The sequence below is a fragment of the Felis catus genome, chromosome A3 (genome assembly GCF_018350175.1).
Source record: "Felis catus isolate Fca126 chromosome A3, F.catus_Fca126_mat1.0, whole genome shotgun sequence".
Classification (NCBI taxonomy): Eukaryota; Metazoa; Chordata; class Mammalia; order Carnivora; family Felidae; genus Felis; species Felis catus.
Window position 1 is genome coordinate 9,024,117 of NC_058370.1, and position 24,769 is coordinate 9,048,885.

At 47.5% G+C, this 24,769-nt stretch overlaps 1 protein-coding gene across 5 annotated transcripts in view; it reads right to left on the reverse strand.

Moving 5' to 3' along the window:
• The window catches only part of TSHZ2 (teashirt zinc finger homeobox 2), a 460,946-nt gene that overhangs the window by 159,020 nt on the left and 277,157 nt on the right, over positions 1 to 24,769 (reverse strand). The window contains exon 3 of one of the 5 annotated variants that reach the window (XM_019826344.3): positions 14,036 to 21,268. The exons of the other annotated variants lie outside the window; for them this stretch is intronic. The gene's annotated coding sequence lies outside the window, so the exon portion shown is untranslated. Of the gene's footprint in view, positions 1 to 14,035; positions 21,269 to 24,769 lie in introns of those variants that run through there. 5 annotated transcript variants of the gene reach the window in all.

The window sequence follows — 24,769 nt, forward strand, 5'->3', positions numbered from 1 at the left end:
AACTACGGTGCTGCCCTGCCAGCCAGAGGTCTGGCTGTGCCTGTGAATGGACATGATCTGTGACCTTTAGTGTCAGTCTATGGATTTGGGTCGGCAAACTATTCACCAAGCATTTCTATTCGCATATGGAGGAACGGGGACGAGCCCAAACCCAGTGGCGAAGCAGAAGGGTGCTACATGGAAGATGCCAAGCTTCTAGTCTGAATATTGCATTCTCCAGGATCACAGAGAGGGCTGAGCAAACAGTCTAGCAAATCGAAGAGAATGCCCCACTGGAACCTCAAGGAACAGAGATGACTGGCATCTTTATGCAACCAACGTGGCTTCGCTGAAGGAAGACTTTCTCTTGCCTTCGCCTCTAAGACATGATGGAAATCCCGCTTTTCAAAGGGAAACGAGCAACAGGGACTAAAAACAGGGGATAATTGAAGATTCCTCACAAAAAGGATTAGAGGATTGCGAGCTAAAAGATAAAAAGGATTTAAACCCAAGAGACGCTCAGAACCTCTTGATGGGCTGAATGTTTCACTGAGCTGGTGAGTTTCCAGACCTCTCCCAAGTCAACAGCTTCTAAATGAGAATTAGCCCCAGGAAGTGAGAAGCGCCTGAAAACTCAAGAAAAACATAGGAAAGAACCAAAAATTATGACTCCATTGTGTAAGTTTTGCCTAGCAAGAGTTCATTCTCTGGGTTTTGACTTGATTTTCATAAAATTACTCTCTTTTTCTTTTTTTTTTAATGAGCTTGTAACCTTCCAAAGCAGTTGATGTAGATTATTTCATTGGATCTTTAGAGTAATGTGAAAAGAGGCAGGGAACGTATTTTCTTACTATTTTTAAGTTAATGAAATCGAGGCAGAGGCATTAGGGATCTAGCGATCTAACAGAGCCCCTGCTAGTAATCGTGCTACTGAGTGAAAGTCTACACAGGGCTAGACACGGTGCTAGCTGCTTCCCCACGTTTTGGCATTAATCCTTCGGACAAACCTCGAGGCAGATACTTGCCTTATGCCCAGTCTCTGGAGGCAAGAGAGACTAACAGACTTCCCAGCACACTGAGACCCAGCTTGTCCCAGCTCACAGGAGCTCACGAGAGCTGCCTTGGCGCATCTCGTCCCGAGGTAAGAGAACTTACACCACAGAAATCGGTAAACCCTACAGATCAAGGCTTGTTTTCCTTGGAAAGCCAGCCATTAAACATTTGCCAGCGTTCCATGGGGCGCATACCTGGTAACTGGCAGAGTAGGATCCAGAGCCAGGCAGATCCAGATCCAGACTCGTCCCTTCACGCCTCTCAGTAGGGCCCACCTACTGTGAATAATACCCAACACTGACTAAGCTGCCTATTTCTGGCAAGGGGCAGGAGTCCAAGTTTACTCTGGAGTTCCTATGTATTAGTTTATATGGAAAAAGTATAGAAATGCCACGGCGATGAAAAATACTCATCTAGTTAGCACTCAAGAGCTCGAGCTTGGTGCTAGATGGATGTGAATTTCAAGTCCTTGCTTTCATTTTCAGGGATGATTATTGCATCGCTAAAACTACCTACCAACCCAATTCAAGTCAGGTTGACTATGAATGGCCCAAATGGTAAGGATGAGTCATGAACCAAAGGTGTCCCCTAATTCTATGTCTGTGAGGGGACAAATAGGAAGGATGTGATGCCAGGCGCATGCGGCTTTGATTCCAGCTCTGCCACTTATTAGCTATGTGACCTTGGCCAAATCACTTCTGCTCTTGAAGACTCAGTCTCAGTCTGAAAAGGACAGTAAGGTTTTTGAGGCGATTAAGTAAGCTAATGCCACGGACCCGGATGTAACATACACCCTCAATAAGTTGTCAGCTCCTGGGCTGGGGAATGTGGCTACTATTAGCCCACATACAGCGTGGGAAAGCAAATTCTAGCCAGAAAGTGGCTTATGTTTATTTATGGCCCGGGGATGGAACTCAGGTGGTCGTCAGTAAGGGCTCGTGAGAGGCTAGAGAAGCCATCATGATTGCTTTGCTACTGGATGCAGAAATGCTCCAGGGGTGCCTGGGTGGCTCAGTTGGTTAAGCATCCGACTCTTGATTTCAGCTCAGGTCATGATCTCACGGTTCATGGGTTTGAGCCCCGCATCTGGCTCTGTGCTGACAATGCAGAGCCTGCTTGGGATTCTCTCTCTCTCTCTCTCTCTCTCTCTCTGCCCCCTCCTCCACTCATGCTGTCTTTCTCTTTCTCTCTCAAAATAAATAAACTAAAAAAAATGCTCCAAATTAATGGGCAAAAATTCCTTCCTTGCCAAGGTGAAGATTTAAGGCACAAACTGCTCCCCATTGACTTCTCCTCTATCATCTACAAGGGTAGACTTACCAGCCCACTGTGCTTTAGTTTCATCATCCGTAACATAATCACACTTTCACCTCCTAGCCTAATGCACCAAAAGCCTCAGTAATTAGTACTTGCTGCTAGTAAGATTGTTGTGAGACATTTTCCATTATCGGCCAGACATTCGCTGTCTGGTGGTCAAAGATATCCTTTCTCATGGGCAGTTTTGGCTGCACCCTGATGAAAATTCCAAACCTGTCCCTCGTTTTCTTAAAAAAAATATTATACTGACCATACTTCTGTGACATATACTGTTCTCTTCAAAAAACAAATGACACAGTCTGTGTCACAGTGTCGACATCTCAATAATTTGATTGGAAGGAAGGTATTTCTCAAGACAGAAATTAGGAACATGCCTCCCAGCCTCTCTTGCACCTCATAGGTAGGCACAGGCCCCAGGGTCCATCCATCAGATGCACCAATGGGAGGCTCTGACTCAGAAGGTATATGGTGGGGATGCAGGCTCAGGGTAGCCTCTATCCTTATGATATAAAAGCCACCGGCGTTTCAGAGGCAGCTCTTCCAGAGCTCCTGGCTGGAAGGTCAATTGTCCTACACAGGTGGCATAGGCTAGGAGTCTGTGTGCATTGCTGGTGCAGGGATGGCTGTACTGACACAGCCTTGGCTTTGATCCGGGCATGGGTCCTGTCTGGGTGGCCTTCAAGTGTGATTCTCTGGACCACTGGGTGATTTCAAGAACCACTGGTTCATGACCACTGGTGTAGATTCAGGATGTACAACTGAGTCTCCCGACTGGACCCCTCATTTTGCTCTTAGTGTTTCTGACTGGTATGTTTACGGGTGGCCAGCTTCCCCATTACAGACTGGTGAGCTTTCCTTCAATTTTCAAGTTCTGGGGGAGAGGCATGACAACGGGGCATTCCCCCATCCCCTCACCCCTACGCCTACCACGCATCGAACACATAGGGCAAGGGGTGGCCATCTTTTTCTGTAAGGGGACATATAGTAAATATTTTAGGCTCTGTGGGCCGTATAGTCTCTGTCACACCCACTCAATTGTGTTGTTATAACTGGAAAGCAGCCATAGACAACATGTAAAGAAACGGCATGGCCGCGTTCCAATAAAACTTGTTTAAGTTACTAACGAGCGGTGGGCTGGGTTTGTTGACCCCTGACAAAAAGTTAACACTTTACAGGTTACAATGAGCAAAACAGAACCTTCTGGTGGTGGATATCAACTACAGCTCTAGTCTCGGCTTTGTCCTTGGTGCCTGGGTCACCTTGGACACACACATTCACCTCTCTGTCCCCATCTTTCTGCATCTACCGATAATAAAACCAACAATGCTGTTTCCTCCCTCCCAGAATGCTAGAGACCAAATGAGGAACACACCTCAGGGTGTTAAAGTGTTAAAAGCACTTTAAAATTCTGGGGTATATTTTTGAGCCAGCTCCATACTGTTTGGATTACTGTAGCTTCATAGTGTGACTTGAAATCTGGAATGGTGACATCTCCAGCTTTGTTTTTCGCTTTCAAGAGTGCTTTGGCTATTCAGGGTCTTTTGTGGTTCCATACAAATTTTGGAATTTTGAGAGGGATTGCATTAAATCTGTGGGTTGTTTTGGATGCAGTATGGGCATGGCTGAAATCAAAAACACAAGAAACCACAAGTGTTGGCGAGGATGTGGAAAGGAACCCTCGTGTGCTGCTAGTGGGAATGCAAACAGGTGCAGCCGCTCTGGAAAACAGGATGAAGCTTCCTCACAAAGTTAAACATAGAGCTACCGTATGATCCGGTAATCACACTACTGTTTACTCAAAGAACACAAAAACACTAATTTGAGAAAATATATATGCACCCTAATGTTTATTGTAGCATTATTTACAATAACCAAATTATGGAGGTAGCCCAAGTGTCCACTATTAGATGAGTGGATAAAGAAGATGTGGTATAGATATACAACGGAATATTACCAAGCCCTAAAAAAGAATGAAATCTTGCCATTTGCAACAACATGGATGGATCTAGGGAGAACAAAGCCAAGTGAAATAAGTTAGAGAAAGACACATCCCATGATTTCACTCATATGTGGAATTTGAGAAACAAAACACACGAATAAAGGGGAAAAAAAGACAACCCCCAAAACCGATTCTTAACTACAGAGAACAAACTGGTGGTTACCAGAGGGGAAGGGGTTGGGGGATGGGTGACACAGGTGATGGGGATTAAGAGGACGCTTATCATGATGAGTCCTGAGTAACATGCAGAATTGTTAAATCACTATATTGTACACATGACACTAATTTAACACTGTATGTTAACTCTACTGGGTTAAAATTTTACAAAAGAATAGCTAAGAGATTATGCTGTATACAATGGAATACTATGTGGCAATGAGAAAGAATGAAATCTGGTCTTTTGTAGCAATGTGGACAGAACTGGAGAGTGTTATGCTAAGGGAAATAAGCCATACAGAGAAAGACAGATACCGTATGTTTTCACTCTTATGTGGATCCCGAGAAATGTTAACAGAAGACCATGGGGGAGGGGAAGGGAACAAAAAGAAAGAGAGGGAGGGAGCCAAACCATAAGAGACTCTTAAAAACTGAGAACAAACCGAAGGTTGATGGGGGTGGGAGGGAGGGGAGGGTGGGTGAGGGGCATTGAGGAGGGCACCTGTTGGGATGAGCACTGGGTGTTGTATGGAAACCAATTTGACAATAAATTTCATATTAAAAAAAAAAGAAATTATGGTGTATATTATTCTAATTATGTTTTTATCCCCCAATAAGCAATGAACTCCACGAAAAGAGGGTCTGTGTTTTTACTCCGAACCTCTATTTTCTAGCACATTACATTTCACAGTCGACATAAGTGCTTGTTAAATAAACAAATAGTTTAGCTCTTGGTTCAGAGGACTTTTAAACTTAGTGATAGATGTAAGCTCATGTTTGAATAATCACAAATCTACCAAAATGAGCACCAGTAAGTGTTAGTATAAACCTGTAAAACTGTATTCACAAACTTAAAAGCTTACCGAAGGTAAGCAGAAAAATATAAAGGAAGGCTGTGGGTTGGCGCAAGGTAGTAAGAAATGCTGGTGGCTGCCATATACTGAAGAGAGCATATCCTGTCTGAAGGGAATAATGCTCTTTTGTTCCAGCTAATTCCATGTGGACATGTGGGATCACCTTTGAGAATTTTTCCAATTTTTCGAAAGAAGCTGAAAGTCTGGATTTTGGAAGTAAATTTCTCTCTTTTTTTTAAATTTGAGAAAGAGAGAGAGAGAGAGAGCACATGTGAATGAGCAGGGGAGGGGCAGAGGGAGAGAGGGAGAGAGAGAGATTCTTAAGCATGCTCCTTGCTCAGTGAGGAGCCTGACTCAGGGCTCGATCCCACGACTCTGGGACCATGACCTGAGCCAAAATCAAGAGTTGGAAACTCAATTGACTGAGCCACCCAGGCGCCCCTAAATTTCTCTCATCTTTATACATTGGCAACTAATCCTCAAGATTAAAAAATGTCACTCTCAGGTCATCTGTAACTCCTCGTATAATTTCTAGAAGACACAGTTGAAAGTTGTAATCAAGGAGTAGCAATGTAGAAAATTCTTAGATTTCATCGCCTTTTGATTCCCTGCTTGTAATTAATGGTCTTTCTTACTCACTGGAACATGTTTGATCATCTCAATTTTCAATGATTCTTTGATCATGGTATTAATTGTTCTCATGACTTATTTAGTCTCTACGATTATGGGCACTTTTTCCAACTCCCAGATATCCACATGGCTTCCTCCTCCAGTGTATTCTGGTATCAGGTCAGATGTTCCCCTCCTCAGCCAAGTCCTCCCTAAACATCCTGTCTAAACTTTCTTCCCTCCCTACTGTCCTTTTTTTTTTTTTTGTAGCACTTACTGGCATCTGATATATATATATATATATTTTTTTTTTTTTCAACGTTTATTTATTTTTGGGACAGAGAGAGACAGAGCATGAACGGGGGAGGGGCAGAGAGAGAGGGAGACACAGAATGGGAAACAGGCTCCAGGCTCTGAGCCATCAGCCCAGAGCCCGACGCGGGGCTCGAACTCACGGACCGTGAGATCGTGACCTGGCTGAAGTCGGACGCTTAACCGACTGCGCCACCCAAGCGCCCCTGATATATATTTTTTATGATCTGTCTTCTGCCACTAGAGTGTCACCTTCCTGAAAGCAGAGATGTGTTTCTGTGTTGTTCGATGCTGAATTCCCAGAAGCTGCTACAGTGTCTGGCAAGAGTAGGCACCTAATCAATATGTTGAACGGACAGATGAGTGATCCTTTTGGCCACTGTTGATGAGACCCCAAGACTATTCGTTATCCAAGATGTTGGAAAAAAAATATGGATGTGAAAAAACAGGTTTCTCTTAATAGAAATCTTAACATCAATGTAAGTCTAAATCATGTTCATCAGCAACTTGCATTTGACATGGGAGAAAATCTACAAATCTAACGACAGCTTTTTACATCATGTTTACATCATGTTTACGACAGCTTCCTATGGCTGGTCTCCTGGGAATGGCTGGAGGGGGTTTTATGATGGCCACACAAAAGGGAGCTTGAAGATAAAAGATTGCAGACTGCTGTAATGAATGAAGGGAGAATATCTGAAAGATTCTTGGTAGAATATAAGTTTCTCCATTTTGGAATACTCTTGGGGGAAAAAATGGCGGAAAGTCATGAGGCGCTTTAAGGGTTCAGGTTTAATGGTTTAGGTAAAATAAGAAAAATATTGATAAAAAATGACTTCTGCTGCCACCTCCTATGAGTTTTATCTGTTGTCGAAGTGACGTTAGCGCATAGAAATGATTTTACAAGGGTAGGAAATCCAAAATGCCACCAAATAGCTCCTGGCAGAGCTACCCTGCAGTATTTCCCAAGCTTCCTGCCAGTTTCGAGGCAAGTTTGCTAACCTTGTAGACAAGTAACATCTCTTCTGGGATATCTGACAGATAACCGTTGCTCACTCTGCGAGAGGTACTGGGCTCAGTTTCATGGTTCTGAACCCAGCTCTGGGACACACGTGCTCTGTGCACTACACCTGTCTTGTTCGCCTTTAGTCTCCAACATCTGAACTACAATTCTTGGGAAGTCAGCACACATGTGCATGTGAATGCCTACCCTTCAGGAGCCAGGCCCTGGCTCATATTCTGATGAACGCAGGGTCTGTACTGGTGGAGGTCAAGTGCCAAATAATTTCTCAATAAATACAAGCGCTTCCGATTATTACATCCATTTTGACCTCTGACGAAGTTTAGTATGTTGGATATTCTAAATAAATGCTTATTGATGGTGTAAAGAAAGAATTTGTTCTTGCTACCGGTGGTATTTAGTGCCCCTCTCATGGGTACCTGTATGGCCCCCATCATGGCGCTCATGCTCAGGCAATGAAATTGTGCATTCACTTCTCCTTGTCCCCCATGCCATGCATCCTTCAAGGGAGGGGCGGTAAATGGTCTTGTTGGCATCGTCAATGTCCAGCCAAGAGCCTGGCACCTGCTTTTCAGTTCAGAAGTGTTACATATCTGAATGAACTTGTGGAAGACATGATGTCCCTAGGGCTCAGGTCCCAGAGGCACTAGCTCTCTCCAGCCTCAGACAAAACAAAAAGGGGACATCCCCACTCAAAACACAAGTGGATTTTCCCCGTGTCCTGGGTAGGGAGATGCCCTGCAAAGTAATGAACGACAGAGGATTGTGAGAGCCCTGAGAACTCTTTCCCCTACCCCGAACTCCATCTTTTCTTTACGATTTCACACTTTCTTCTCCATGTTCCCAGTCCTAACGTCTCCAACTGCAAAGGTTCGCGCTTGCCTCACAAAGCCGCGTGACAGAATTTCCTTTTAATTAGCACATTCATAACAGCAACAATAATTCTAATCATTAATACGCTGCTCACCCCACTTAGGAACAAACCAAATGGCAAGAAGTCAATGTTAATTTTAAAACACATGTAAACAAGGATCCTGGAAGGCCAAACACAATAACCTTCTGGCATTATTAATGGCAGAGAATGCTTTCTGTGGAGCTTGGGAAGTCAACGGTACACTAATCACACCCCCCTTCCCCCACTTACACTTTTTATTAATGGAGATCAATTAACCGTTGCGTAGGGACTTTAAAATATATATATATTCTTCCCCAATAGCGTGTGCTTCATGAGGACAGAGATCATGTTTATGGGTCTCCCTGAGCCCACAGTGTTGTCTGCACACAGTAGGTGTCCAATACATCCATGTGGAATGAATGGATTAATCAACTCTCAAAGGTGTGCGGGCAGAGCTCTTGTGAAAGAACAGAGCCCTGATGTGTCAGGACACCATTTCACAAAGCAAGTTGGGCATCAGCACCTTTTCTCAGATATGGAACTGGCCCAGCGTTTGGACCACGAGGCCCTGAGCATTCATTCAAGAATTCCTAAGTGCTACTTTCATTCGGATAAAACAATTAATCCAGTTCTATCTTGGGTCACCGGGATAACAGACTTCCGATGAATATTGCAACACAAAATCCACGTCTACGTTGGCGTTTATCTTTGTGATCGAGCGGGTGCCTGGTCATCAGGGAAAAGGACATCGCTTGGCTTCTTAATAGAGCGTTTCTCACTTTGTGGGGGTTTGCACATTTTCTCAGCTCCCAAGTTGGGGAAAACGGTTGTAGTTATACCTTCCCCACTCAGCACTGTGACACCCATAAGTCTGGGCAATGCGTGGGGCCGCCACCTGTCTCCCTCGCCTGTGACTCCACTGAGAGGCGTCAGGCTATACAGCCAGGACCGCATTTCAGTGCTGGCCCTCGTGACGGACCCGGGATGTCTACGATCATTTCCTCTGCTGCCTTTCATATCACTGAACTGAAGCGATCAGACCTGTCAAGAGCGAGGGCCCCAGATGAAAGGCCAGTGCATTAAGACAGAGCATAATTGCCAGCTTCTGAGTTTCTGACATTAATCGTTTTACTGAAAGAAGACAGTGGAGGTCCTCTCTCTCTCTGTCTCTCTCTCTCTCTCTCTCTCTGTCTCTCTTTTATTGCCAGTACACAGGAATTATGGAGGGGTGGGGGCTAGGGAGAAAAAAAAACCCCTCCACCAACAAGGTTTGCTAATTAAAAGTAATATGTTTTCCCAGTTTTTTGGCAATTTGATAACACAAAACACTTACTTGGGGGCCACAGGGGGAAACAAACTGAGACAGATAAAAAATGTTTTGTGTTCATCCAAGCACAACTATGTTAATGCGTATTATCCCATTAATGCGCATCAACATCGGGAATCGGCTCACCAATGCAAGCAAGAAGCATACACTTATCATCATTTGATAACATGTTTAATGACAGATTGACGGGAGATTTGCAAATGTGAACTGGCATCAGTGTTGCTAACTTCAGCTCCTGCCGCCGCCTCTGCTATGCCAGCATATTTATGTGCATAATTTGATTTCTCAGCCACACTGTTAGTACATTTTTAATATTAACTATGCACGAACAGACAGCCCAACTTAAGTTGCACTGATGGTTGCAGTTCATTAGATTGAAAAAGATGGGCAGACGTGACTGAGATGGAGGCGGCGGTCCAACGCCCGAGAAGCGACGCCGAACAGGCGCGCTCGGCTCTCAACACGCCCAAGCTACACATCTCACGTTGTCGCAAGTGGCGGAGATCTCGTGGATGAGGGAGTGGGAGAAGGAGAGAGCCCCTGCCCGGGGCGCCCGGGTCGGGAGCTTAACACCGAGCCCGGGCGGCGGCCGCGTGCAGGTTGGCCTTTCCCCCCATCGCCTCTGCTCGCCCCACGCGGATCACGATGCCACACTCATGCCCTTCGCTTCCTATGCAGCAGGGGAGTATGAGCTTTTCTTCATTCTTCATGAGCCCGGGGCCACGGGCAGCTGCTCAGGGAAGCCTCCTTGAAGTGGGAGCGGGGCTGCTCGTAGCTATCTGGGGGAGGCATGCGCATCTACGGTTGCATTGTGCGCCCGTCACGTAAGGCTTGGGTGGCCCGGATGAAGGACGTCACCTTGCTCCCTTTCCATTTCTTCATCTGCAAGATGGGCATAAGGGTATCACCTACTCCACAGGGGTTAAAGCTTAAAGAAGCCAAAGAAGAGAAGCGCTCAGCCCCAGCATTTGGCACATAGCCAGCTCACCATATATGTTCATTCTTATTATTTTATTTCTGCATTTTTTGGGGGGGGGTAATTTAAAAAACATAGAAGTCTACTCCCCAGGCCTTAGAATCAAACAAAGCTGGGGTTTCTTCTTCTGCTTTTTTTTTTTTTGTTAGTTTATTTATTTATTTTGAGAGAGAAAGAGAGAGAGAGTGAGCGGGATAGGGGCAGAGAGAGAGAGAGAGAGAGAAGGAGAGAGAGAATTCCAAGCAGGCTCCACATTGTCAGTGCTGAGCCCAATGTGGGGCTTGAACCCACGAACCGTGAGATCATGACCCGAGCTGAAATCAAGAGTTGGATGCTTAACTGAGCCACACGAGTGCCCCAAAACTCGGGTTTCAACCTAAGCCCTACTAAGGCTGTGTGATGGTTAAATCACAACTTCTGTGGGTTTTGGGTACCTCATTGGCAAAATGGGGTGATTCCAGGGACACATCTGTCATGCTGGCAGGAAAGATATGATGATGATGATCAGATAAGAAGGTCTAGAGGGCCGTGGACATCGTATGTGTTCAGTAAGTCAGCCTTTATTTCCTTTGGGGGATCAGGACAGTGCCCGTGTTCTGGCTCGTGGAGTCGGTCGAAAGTACATTCAAGTTTTGGCTCTGCTGCCTCCTAACTGTATGATCACCTTTGTGACATTCGGTTTTTGGCCCTACAAAATGGGGATTCAGAATGGAAGCTGCTTCTGGGGATTTGGGGAGGCTGAAAGGAGAGAATATGTGGGAACCTCCTCACTCAACCTTAGCTCATTGTTACTAAAGCCTGTATCTTTGGGGCTTCAGCGCCGCCTGGCACATAATAAGTGCTCAGTAAATGTTTGTTGATTGGATAGTGAGAGAGATCAGCATTGATATTCGGAAAGGCTCAGGTCAGTCCCGGGAAAGATTTGTCCAGGGAACAAGGCAAAAAGCCTCCAGGAGTCTGTAGCTGAGATCAGGGGGGGTAACCAAAGCAAGTATATGGAGACTGGGCTGTTGAAAGTCATCAGATAGTGAGGAGGGCACCTGTTGGGATGAGCGCTGGGTGTTGTCTGGAAACCAATTTGACAATAAATTTCATATTTAAAAAAAAAAAAAGAAAGTCATCAGAGACCCAGAGAACAGCCTTTTCGTGCAAATCAAGGAGGGAGTGGTAACTGGCACGAACTGAGTGCCTACTGTGTGCAGAGTGCTAGGGGCTTCCTTATATCTTTCTCATTTAACCTTCCCATCAGGCTTTACGTGGGCTATTATTAGCCCCGTTTTATGGAAGAAGAAACTGAGGTTTGACTGTGGGCCAAGTCTCGAGGGCAGACAGCATTCACTTCACATCCGCCAGCTGAACCTCCGAAAGGTCGGCGACCTGCTGAGGGGGCCACCACTTACAGGTGCCAGAGTTGGGACCGAGCCCCACGTGCTGTCTAGCTGCTCCTTTGAGGCAGGAGGCCAGAAGGAAGAAATGCAGAATGGTCAGCCGGCTGCCGTGCGCGCTGCTCCTCGCGTATGAAGGGGGCGCTCCTGTGTCGGGGCGTGTGATTTGTGTCATTTGCCAGCGGCAACGAGGGGCTTCTGCGGGGACTCATCCCCACTCTCAGATGGGGCGAGAACCCGGACGCCGGGAAGCCCGTCTGAGGACAGCACTGTAGTGATGCCTCACTCCTGCCTTCTGCGTGTTCTCCCTTCCGACGGGCACACGTGCTTTGCATGCGCAGCGTGTCTTAAGTGCCTTCAAGCTGATTCCCTGCCTGGGATGACCCCTCGCCAATGGCGGACTGAGGTCAGGGCACCAGAGCCCAGCCCTTGTCTCCAGAGGGGTCGAATCCGGGAGCATAATGAAGACCATCTAGCTCCCGGTGGGATCAGAGCGAGGCTGGGACTTTCCCTGAGATCACACGCGTGCCTGGCTTTCTCCCCTTCTCTTATCAGTCTCCTCTGGGGGCACATTCTTAAGAAATGACTGGTCCAGGCACCTTCATAGCAGGGTCTGCTTCTGGAAGCTGCCCCCAAGATGCCATCCTCTTAGACCCGGGGCTGCCAAACGGCAGCCTGTGGGCCAAATCCGGCCCTCCGCCTGGTTTTGGAAAGAAAACTTTATCGGTACTCAGTCACACCGGCTCGTCCCGCAAAGCCTCAAGTGTTTGCTGCTCTCTGGTCTTGTGGGAAAACAGATCTGCTGACTGCCGTGCAAGATGGTGCTCTGAACACACGCAGCTCTTTCCCACCTCAGGAACTCTGCACGTGCTGTTCCTCCTGCCTGGTGTCCCCCTTCCTTGACTCGGTGGCTGATCGATTGCTCCTCACTTTTTAGGCCTGGGCAAAAACGTCACTTCTTCAGAAAGACCCTCCCTGCCCACTCCTCTAAAGTAGCCTTGTGCTATTGAGTGCCCGCCTTGGTTTATTGGCCGCGGTTCCCTCCATCGTCCCCAGCCAGCCCATAAGCTCCGGGAGGAGTTGAGACCCTCTCTGTCCGCCTTGCTCATTTCTGGATCCTCGTGCCTGTACATGGTAGAGACCCGAAACTGTTGACTGGTGAGGAAGAATGGAAAACCCAGCTGGGGCTAGAAGTCAGGTGCTACATCACGATGGGCGCTGGGTAATCTGATCCTCATTTTGAATCTGTACTCCCAAAGCGATGGGAACGTATTTCATACCCAAGCCACATTAGTGCCTAGACATTTATTGCCTCTGGTATTAATTTGCTTGTTTTGCCACATTATGTAATGGGAGGTCACTTTCCGTTATAAGCTATAATTTTTGAATTTTATGATATAGATCGACCTGCTTCAGGAACCTGGCTCTAAAGAGCCTTGATGTCAAGGGGTCAAGAGAAAGCTATGCCGCGTTAATGGTTTTAATTAATGCATTAATTTCACTAGCGCTTTTCTTGGGGGCTTCATATGTGTAGGCTCCACGTGTGAGATGTTCAGGGAGCTTCCTGTTAAGAAAAGGAAGGCACCCTCACGTGCACATTCAGGTGGTTCATTCTGCACGTGGAAGCCAGAATCATCTTTAGAAATGCCAACTGCATCATGCCCTTCCCCTATTTAGATCCCCTTAATGGACCTCGAGTAATCTAAACTCATCACTATGGCCTGCGCATTTGAGTTGAGCTAAGTATTCAAACTTATTTCTCTCTGAGCTCACGGAGTTCCAGCAACACTGGCCTTCTTTCAGTTTCCCTCAATACTCCCGGCCCTTACTTGCCTCAGGGCCTTTGCACTTGCTGTCCCTGTCTCACATCCTCTTTTCATTCATTGCAGGACTGGTTCCCTCAATCTTTCATATCTCAGATGTCACCCCTTGAAGAGCACCCAAAGTAAATGAACGGTACTGCCATTCGGGCCCTTAAGTACTTTATTTCCTTCATGGGACCTGAAATGATCTTGCTTACTAAGTTGTTTTCTTGTTTCTTGTCTTTCTCTTTCTATAAGATCCCCCAAAGGGAGGGAAACGGTCCATTTGTTCACTGCTATATACTTGGGGCCTAGTATGGTGCTGAGACGTAAGAAAATACACAATAACGTACTATCAGATAGTTGTAAATTTAATAAGGGAAATCAAGTGATGGGAAAGAGGCATTTGAGAGCGTTGGATGGCTTTCGATCAGGGCTTGGCAAACCATGGCCTGTGGGCCAAATCCAGCCCAACACCTGTTTCTGCAGGGCCCATAAACTAAGAATGGTGTTTACATTTTTAAATGGTTGAAAGAGTCAAAAGAAGAATGACTTTTCTTTTTAATGATGCATGAAAACTATATGAAATTCAAGCGTCAGTGTCCATCAAAAAGTTTTATTGAAATATAGCCGCACCTCTTCATTTACACATCTCCTGTTACTGCCTTTACGCTGCCAGGGCAGGTTGAGTGGTTGTGACAGGGACTGTGTGGCTGTGACCCGGAAGATATTTCCTATCTGGCCCTTTATGGAAAGCTTTTGATGACTCCTGACTTAGATCTTCAGAGAAGAGTCCTTAAAGAAGATGATGTTGAAGTTGAGATTTAAATGATGAGAATGGTTAATATAAGGATCAGAAAGACTGTATTTGAGGTCCCTTGGGCAGAAGAAGCACTCATGAAATGGAAGCCCTTGTCACTACGCTGTGAGGTCCGAATTGGGACTTTTAATCTGGCAGTCATGGACCGAGTAAACTGGCGCCTGGTGGTGAGTTGAGTCCTGCCAAGAGATAGGGTGTGCTTCAGTGAACTGAACGGCCGTAGAAACCGAGGTCGAACAGGTGTAGTGGTATGGAGGTCCGATAAAAATATGAGTGATGAAATGGACAGTGGTGGGAAAGAGGAGAGAAAGAGGAAGGTCCATCGATCCTAAGCCGGGGACAGCAGGGGGATAATGGGACCACTCACTGTCATTCAGAATAAGAAAAATTAGTAGGTGTCAGGACAGCGAAGGGATGGCCTAGGTCAAGCTTGACTAAGATGAACTGGATTCAGAGTCATCTGCGCCCCCACGTCCCCCCTGGGCATCCCAATCTCAGCCCAAGCTGTAACATGCTGACCCCACCCAATGCTTCCAGGAGTGTGCACCTGACCCACGCTGAAGAGACAACATCCCATTTTTCCCAGTCTTAGGCATTGCTTCACACGTATTGTGACCTCACAGGCCAACTGAACTCAGTCTCCATAGATGGCATTCCTGGTAAACAGCACTCTTTCTACTGACACCCCTAAGCTGGGGTGGACTAGAACCCTGGTGCTGGTCCAGGCAATCTTGCCGTTTGTCTGAAAATGAAGACAAAACAGAGGAAATCTGAGCTGAGCGATGAGGGAAGACCAAGTTCCAATGACATCCATCCTTTGAACCCAAGATTCATCCGCGCATGAAACCAACTCTATCCTTGGATGCACTGGCAAATTCCCTGGTTTACTAAATTAAGTTTGACTTGGTCTGCAGTCGATTATAAATAACAGATTCTGATAAATGCAATTTAGAGTTAGCATGCTGAACAGTTTTAATGATTGTTTCCAAAATAATTTTACGGCCCATCTTTTCAGAGTTAAGGAAGATATTAAGCGAAGCCAAGAGGAGGACCTAGTCCCCTGACTGCCAATCAAGGCTCTTGAGATGGGAAACTCCTCCTGACACAGCAGAGACAACTGAAGTGATATTGTCTATCCCTTTAATAAGTGATCTCGGCAGACTCCTATATACTTCTGGGCTGCCTTCTGCTTCCCTGGATTTTGGTTCTCTCCTCTGGTTGCCAGCTTCTGCTCTCTGTTGCCTCCTCTAAGCGACAGTCTGGATGGTCTCACCCTTTCGGTCTCACTTGATTTTGTATACCAAGCCAGGACCTTCCGTAGAGTTCATGTTCTTGCTCACACAGGACCGTGTCAGACAGGCGCAAAGACTGACTTAAGGCTAATAGAAGCAAACATTTTTTTAGAGCACTCACAACACGCCAGGTACTGGGTTTAACGCAGTGGGTCTCAAAATGTGGTCCCTGGATCAGCATCCTGCTATCATCTGGGAATTTGTTGGAAATGCAAATGATCGGGTCCCACCCAAGATCCGAGGGATCCGACACTCTGGGGAATGTGTTGAGCCACCTGGATTTTAGCAAGGCCTCCAGATGGTTCTCAGGTTTGAGAACCGTTGGCTTGAAGCATTACCTAGATTGTCTCCTGCAATCCCATCGAGCCCCGAGGGAGGACGCTTATCCCCATTTTAGAGATAAAGAAGCTGCATCCTAGGGAGGTTAGGCATCTGCCCTTGCCACTAGGGAACAGTGGAACTTGGATTCAAACCCAGGCAGCCTGACCCACAAAACCCCTCCCGTGCTCTCCAGCGAGGGTGGACACGTTACTTCGCGCACGTCTTCCCCAGATTCACATGTCCTACTGCCTTTTTGCTGATTCTTAGGGAGCCTTAGGACCACTTCTCAACCGCCAAGACACTTTCCACTTAAAAATAAAAAATGGTTGCAAGCCAAAGGAAAGGGTCGGGTCCCCCGGGGTCCTGGGGACTGGCACCGAGGCATTTGTGATCCGCAGCCTGCAGCCTCCTCTCTTGAAAATCACCTTGTCCTTTCCAAGCCCCCTTTCTCCTGCCTTGCATGTCTCCCCAGCTCATACCGTGCGGTTACAGATGCCACTTTGCTCGCGGTGATTTATAAGCAATCGCTAATGCTCGGTTATAATTCCCCATTTCAGATGCGAAAATGGCTCATCATGTGCACCACAAGGGCCTCTCTACGATGATATATAATTTAAAAATTAACACGAGGACAGAGGAGACTCTGCATGTTTGAACTAGGAACTTAGAGATTCAGAGGTTACAACTTGATAAGGTGAGCTCAAGGAATGAGATGAGTCATTAAAACAAATGCCTCTGTTACATGTTTCCATGACTTCAGAGCTTTTCTAGCATCTTCCAGTTCACCCGCACTTGTCAAAGTGCATGCCCACAAGTGGTATATTTATATTAGGGTATTTTTCCCCATTGTTACAAACATTCTCTAATTCCTGACACAGACCTTTCCGATATAAACCATGCTGTCGGAGAGCAAGCAAAGCAGAAAAAAAATCAATGCTTGATCTCCAGCAAGGGCCAAACAGAGCTGAACAGCACAATCAAAAAGAACTTATGGCGATTCTCTGGAAGAACCTACCGCTGTGTTTACAGCGTCGCTGGCTCTGGGTGGAGATGGGCCCAGAAGACTCTGGACAGTTGAATGTGCAGCACACCGATCTCCAGGGAAGGGGATAGTGACAGTGACAGATGCGGGGTGTGGTGGGAGGGGGGCAGGGCAGACAAGAAAGGCAGGGACGGAGAAAGTGAGCTGGTGCAAGAGGGAAAGATAGGGGAAGGATTTGGCATGTGTAATGCTCAAGCTACTTTGGTGCCTGTATTGGTCCAACCTTTCGTGGCTTTGTGACCAAGCCTTTTCCCAGTCTGCTCCGCATCAAGTGGTTGCAATTATGGATTGCAAATTTATTGACATTTGACATCTGCATCAGCCTTCCTCTGATCAACAGAACTCTCGGCTGCCAAACGGAATAATTACAGAAGATTTTAGCCGTCATGGAGATGCCAAAAAGGTCATTAAATCATCTTGAAAAAACAATGTGTTTCTCCATCTCATCTCGCCGGTAAATCTTCCGTTGGAGTTGGGACCACCTAGGGTTGATGCTCAGAGAGGGGGGGTGCTGAATTACAGAATGGAGAGAATTAAATTAGGATTGAAAAATAGGAAGGCAGGCACAGCAGGGACCTCTTGTTTTGTGCTTCATAATTTCTGGAGAAGCGTAGAGATCGCGGCGTACTTTTGTCAAGAAATGGATTCTCCTCAGGAAACAGGCTGTAAGGACTCCCTCAGGAGTTGGGGGCGGTCCAGGGGCGATTCAGGAAGAGCAGTTGTAGCTAGACGCCCACCGAGGGCCCCACAGTACAGAGCCACATTTGTCTTAATGCTCTACACGTCTCTGTTTGACATCCTTTCTCCTTTCCAGACAAGCGTGGTTGCAAGAGGCCTGGAATCCCCAGAAGCCACTTCTTCTCCATGCTCCCTGCCCCCCACTTCCTCCCGATCACCATCGTCTTTCCCTTCACTTGTCACTGGCTTCCTGCTTCTGTCCTTGACCGGTCTCACCCATTCTACACTCAGTAACCACTCAGGTCCTTGAAGGATGAACTAGATCATGCCCTTGCCTACTTAAACTCTCTCAATGACTTCTCATGGCACTTAGGAGGAACAAAATAGAAAGTTCTGAGGATGTTCGACAAAGCCCTGGCTTGCCTCACGCCCTCACCCCACTCCAAACACTCCCCTACCCCTCCAGCTCCAGCCCTCCGCACTGGCCTTTCTCTGAGTCAGATGCACCAACCCTTCTGTTTTCCTGCCTGGGATGTTCTGCCCGCAATTTGTCAGGTGACCGGCTCCTTCTCTACATCCTCCTTTTCCGCCCCTGATCCCCCTCTGTTTAAAGTAGGTGGCCCGTCATAGTCTCTCACACTACGTAATTCCTTGGCAGACCCGCTTTCCCGGGGCTCCGAGGATACGAGCCGTTAGTATTATTATCAATGTGTATTCTCTGATTAGAGTGTAGGATCTGGGTTTCTTTTCTTCTCGGGGTGTAGCCCAGTACTCGGGACAGAGCCCAGCACATAGCAACTTCTCCAAGAGCATGAATTAAAGGACAATTGAACGAAGGTCTCTGATCGTCCTGCCACAGAGAATGCGGGATGGTTTGACTCATTCACCTGCAGGCGTCTATTGACTCTGTTCCCATGGGCATGCGTACCTTGAAAAAAGGCATTTCTTAGCCCTCGTGACAATGTTACTCCTCTGGGCAAATCATCCGACAGTGGGTTGGGTGGGAATGTTTCTCACCTTCTCGTACTTTTCTGGGCCTCACAGAACCCGAAGACGCCTTCCTCCACTTGGGGCTTCTCTCATGCTGTGCTCTGTGCTCAGGGTTTCACGCGCTTTATCTATTCCATCTGCCTCACTGACGAGTGACACACGCATTATTGTCATTTCACACATGGCGGATGTCAAAGAAGGTTATGATCACCTCCTAGATACTGTCCCTTTCTCCCTCCCTTCCTTCCAATATTTATAGAGTCTGCATGGACGAGCTAATCAGGTGCAGCCCCCAGCCTCCTGGACCTTAGAGGCGGATGCCGTCTCTACCTCATAAACCAAAGGCTTCGGGGGGAGTCCGGGGCTTCACCACTTCAAAGCCCTACAAAGTCAACTTCATGAAAATGGCGTTCACATACTTCAATAAAGCAAACCTGTTCTGAACATCTATCTCGGAGGTTCAAATGATAAGTTTATATACCTGAGCAGGAGCCATCACATGTGTGTCAACCGGCTTCTCAGCCCCATCAGCATCCCCTCTCTGCCATCTTCTCCCCAAAGCACGGCTCTAACCATGCTGAACCGTGTGCGTTTTCTGGAAGGGACCTCCCACTCGACTTCACTTACAAGGCTTCCCTCTTGTCATTCCTTTTAACCACGGGGGCCTCCCCCTTCTCCACCGGCTGGCTCCTTTTCTCATTCCAGGCAGCCTAGAGCTCTGCTCATTTGGTCAGATGCCCTTGAACCCTCTTGTCTCCCACGGGATGAGTACTTCCCCTGGAATAGCACTGAGCTCAGCGTAAGTCTTGGTGATGTGACGTCCTTCCTCCGCAATGGACTGTCCGTGTTCTGAGGGCAGAGCCGGCCTCTGTGTCGCTTATCACCGTAGTCCTTGCACGGACCGCAGCCCCCAACACATGTTTACTGCACGAGGCACGTTTTCATATTTGTCTTCCCCAGATGGACGTTCCCGAGCCACACGATGCGACTTGCTTCCAGCACGTTATCATTGCAATTGTCGCGGTTATTAAAATCTTGAGACACACGAGCCCACTCTTGATTCTAGGGCGGCTACATTTTAACGATGATGAGAGTAGCTCTCTTTGAGGATTTCTTGGTGCCTGGTATTGTCCCAGGAAGAGACTCCGCAGGTTTGCTGTCAATTTCTCTTACGACTACGTGAAGGCAGCTGTCATGCAGCCACTTGACAGAAGAGCTTTCTGAGGGTCAGAGAGGTCACGTGACCTGCCCTAGGTCCCTCATCTAGAAAGTGGAGATGCGGTCCTGGGACCCAGGCTTCAGTGGCTCCAGAGCCCGTGGACGTCTGCCTGAGTTTAGCTGCCCTATCGCCTCCCTCCTGAGATTTCCAGGCATCAGGACGTCCCTGCGTCCCGAGACTTTGTGACAGGCCTCCCCTCCGCTCGGGCATCCGCCCACTTCTCATTCTCTTACATTTCTGGGATAATGAGGTCCTGATTGGTCCTTTGACTTCTAAGCCAGAGCAAACGCTACCCAATAGGGACCCATCTCCATGGTTACCGCACACCAGAGAATGCACCAGAAGGTAGCACAGGGGGATGCAGCAAATATGGGGGAGGAGGGAGTCATAAACAATTAAACATGACAAAAACCTCTGGTGAACCAAAATAGAATTATTTGACTGTGAAATCGAGTAATGTAGCATTGAAAATAACATAACCTGAAACACCATTTTTTTTTTTTCCCTCCATAGACGAAAAAATACCAGATAAACCCATGCATGGTGAAACTGCCAATATGCTGGAGGGCCCCAGTGGCAGGAAGTTGTCTCAGTCAAAGGTTTGGGCTTTTGGGATACTGATATCTTTTTTTTTTTTGTCCTCCCCCTGCCCCTCAAAGGGCAAAGTAACTTGCCAATAACTTGGGGCCGGGGTTCCCATCTCACACTTTTCCTACTTTGGTGCAGCGCCCGATGGAATTTAACACAGGGGATGCCAGAAAGGGGCTGAGAGACGTTTCGGCCAGAGTCGTGGCTCGAGGGAGGGAAGTCATTCATTCGTCCACACTCGGTTTCCAGCCCTGCAGCCGGCGCTCGCTGTGATCTTGGGGATCACGTCACCTCTCTGAGGCTGGTTTCTTCACCTGTGAGCTGGGTGTCCGTCAGAGTTGTTTGTAGAGTTTTGGGCTCAGATTGATGGAGACAATACGTGGGGACGACCCAGTACAAGAGCGGGACACCGTAAATGTGCCATAAATGTCAATCCTCTGTCAGTATCGATCGCGACAAGGACAATAGTGGTAGCGGACACAGCCAAGCACTGTTTGAAGCACTTTCTTCTTATCACCTTTAATCAACCTCGTCCCCATCATTATCCGCATTGAAACTCCAGCGTAGACCTTGCGAAGCATGGCCCAGCCACTGGTGATTTTTAACTCGAGCAAGTGGACTTTTTCAAGGTAGCTGGGGGCACAGAGGCAAAGAAGTCAGCGGGGAAGAGATGCACGGTACTGCGATGCTCCGTGCTTTCTCGGGGCTCCCCCCGAACACCACCGGACGCTTCCATTCCACTGCCTCCCCCGCCACTGCCCACCCCCAGCCCCCCACCCCCGCCACCGCCCGGAGCTGATTTAATTAAATCTGTACACATAGGCTCTCCTTCTTTCTTCAAATAAAATGGCACAATCCATCCCACATCTTGATTTAAGCCTTAAGCAAACAGAAGGGGATTTTTTTTTTTTTTTTTTTTTTGAGGTAGGTGATCAAGGCGGGAAATAAAGAGGAGAATGAAATTCATCAAGGGCTCGCGTGGCGGGCCAGACCCAGCGCTGAGCTCTGCCCAGGCACTGTTTTAGCTAATCCTCCACACGAACTGCAGAAGGAAGGAACTGTATTTACTGCCACCCAGTCTCTGCCAGTCTGTCTCGTCAGCTTGAACACGGATTTTGGTTTTGAATTTTCCCAGCGTCGCTAGATGACCCCAAATGGAACGCCCTCCGTGCCCCAAATATATGCTGTATCTCCTACAAGCAAAATAAGTAAAGATAAAAAAGAATAAAAAACCCAAAGAAATAAAGACCATTCCAGGAGAAAACCACCACCACCACTTTCCACATAGCCCCGGCTGCCTGGGCTCCGGGGCGGGGTGCGCGCTCTCAACAGCAGCACAAAGTTCTCTAAAGTCCCCAGAGGTGATGGGCGCCTCAGCTCCTGGCATCCCGTTTCCCCGCCCGGCGAGCCTCGTGTGACATTCACCCTGGATTTCATGGGCGAACATGACATGCGCTGATTTGCAACAAACTGTTCTCTCAGAGGGGAGAGCCGGGCAAAGGAAGCAGCCCCCCGCCACCTCCTCTTGTGGTCTCCTTAACATGATCTCCGTGGCCTACATATCATCCCACCAACTGCCCTGCGAGTCTTGCAGGGCGTGGCGTCGAGACTGATTTAAAATCCCTGCATTGCTAAAACTGCATTGTTCTTCATCAAGTTGAGTCATTTTTATGTGAAGTGTCAGGATCCCTAACAAATAACTCCTGCCAGACAAATCAAGTTCCTCGTCTTAGAGCCGTGGCTAAATAGTTTATAGCTTTAATCTGCTCACCGAGGTGTGCAGTCTATGACAGTAATTATAAATGCAAGGAGAAATTATAGCTGAATGCTTTAACTGCATTAGGAGCTGTTTGATGAACAATCATGAGTGCCTGCTCGTTGCCAACAATAGAGGGCAAGTTAGTGTCAGTGCATTAGAGAGATTTCAGTTCTGCATGGTGCTTCTTCCCATTTACCACAGAATGTCACTTGTCTTCTATAAAGTAGAAAAAAAGCACCGTGGAAAGCTTTAAACTTGATAGTTAAAAAAAAAAAAAGACAAAGAGAGAAATGCAGGGGAAACTGTTTATCATTATGACTTTTTTTTTTTTCCGCCCGTTTTGTTTGGCGGCTGGTTCGGTTTCGAATTAGTTCGCTGAAGGTAGCTGCTTGTTTACTTACGAGGGGCCTTTAAAAGAAAAATCCCTCCTCTAGCCATTTTCGAGAGATCTTTATAGACAAAGACTTTGTTACGTGCAGGGGCAAGTTCAGCATCGGCCCAGGCAGAAGATCTGGTGATCGCGCGGGTGGCCCCCCACGAAGTCCTTCTCCCCATCTGTGTCTACCTAAGCTAATGACACAATTTAGCTCTTTATTTCCCCCTCCTCACTTTCGCGGAAAGACGTTTTTAATTTAGCTGAAGAATTACACAAATGTATTTTAAAGACATAAATCCATATAAAAAATATGAGCTAATTAAAACATTGCACTCCCTGTCGCTCATGGATTTTCAATTTAGCGAAAGAAAAAAGAATTGCATCTGGTTAAATGAAACGATGATACTGTTGGCAGATTGGAGTAAATGAAAAATAATGTTACTCTATATTAAAGCACCAAATTATACACGTCAGGATTGAGATTTCGAAGGTCCCAATGAGGAGGAAAGTGCAACAGAGAGGGGGGCCAGCCATGTGCGAGGGAGTCAAGCCAGATCGCTTGCATGAAATGAACGCATTCCAACAGGCTACACATTTGTTTCTTGCTGCAGTTGGAAGTGCGCGAGTCTTGTAGCCGACCCTGTTCCTGAATTCTCAGTTTGCTTCCCTCAAGTGAGAGTCAGGATAGTGACCCAAAAAACAAAAAAACCCCAAAAAACAAAAAAACAAAAACAAAAAAACCAAACTGTACATGTGAATTTTTACTGGAATTTGGGTCATTCCTTGGTTAGACGCTATATGGCAAATGTACAACTGCCTGACAGGACAAGGAAATCATAATCAAGAGAGCGAGATTTGCTTCACCCTGCGGACCAGTTCCAGCACCCGCCTCCCCCCCCCCCCCCCCCAGTTTCAATATCTGAAACTCTCTCGGTGGAGGAGCCGAGAGGCGGTAGAAGGTGATGAGTGTCGAGCAGTCCCGGGCTGAGTCCGCCTCTGCCCTTACTGTGCGCTCTTGGACAAATCCCGAAACGCTTAGAGCTCCTTGCAAATTAGGATGATATGAATAACCATGCCTGGCTCGCGGAAGAGGCCAGGAAGTGGGAGTTTTGCTGTCATTTGCTATCATTATGATCAAGTAGCAAGTGGAGGCTTCCACGGGGCCACCTGGGAAGAGCCCACGCGTCCCACATGCTGCAGGTGCGGCTGAGGAACGTGGTGGAAACCGGCAGGGACGGTGGAGGACTAAGTTTTCCTGTGAACCTACCGGTTGCCAGGCTTTCTGGGAAAGAATTGCACAGGCCTAGTTAATTCTCGGAGTTTTCTAGGACGGGAGGACTGTGTCCACATTTTATAGACCCAGAAGTGGGCCAGATCTTAGAGACGGTGGATGCATCCTGGGCAGCCTCGGAAACCACCATTCATTCCCCTCCTGGGCTTCCCGCCTGCCCCCGGGATGGGGCAGACGCCCCTCCCGTGTGCTCCACTGACTGTTTACCCCAGAGCTGCCCATCTGTGTGTCTGCCGTGAGCCTCCAAGGCAGCGTCTCGTCCCGGTCACTGGTTTATTGCCCGGGATCAGGGTGGTGCGTGGCCTGGAGCGATAGCCTTCTGGGTAGGTGATCACGAATGAGTGAGGTTCCGAGATTGTGGGAATTCACCCCGAATCTCTCTGCCTCCTCTTCCTCCCCCGTGACACGGTGGAATCCAGCCCTAACTTATAGGGCTGTTTGTGAGAATAAAGTGAAATGATGTTTGTAAAGCACTTGCCACAGGGCCGGCACATTTGGCTACTATAATCGGAGGGTCGACTGGCTCCCCATTACGCGTCCATTGCTGAAGAGTGGCTGGTGCGTAGTAAAAGCACAAGCAGTGTTTGTTGTAAGATGAAAGAGACTCAGGGAGGGGAAACAGGGACGAAGGGAGGGAGGGAGGAAGGAGGGAGGAAAGGAGAAAGGAGAAAGGAGGGAGGGGGGAGGAAGGAGAGAAGGGAGGGAGGA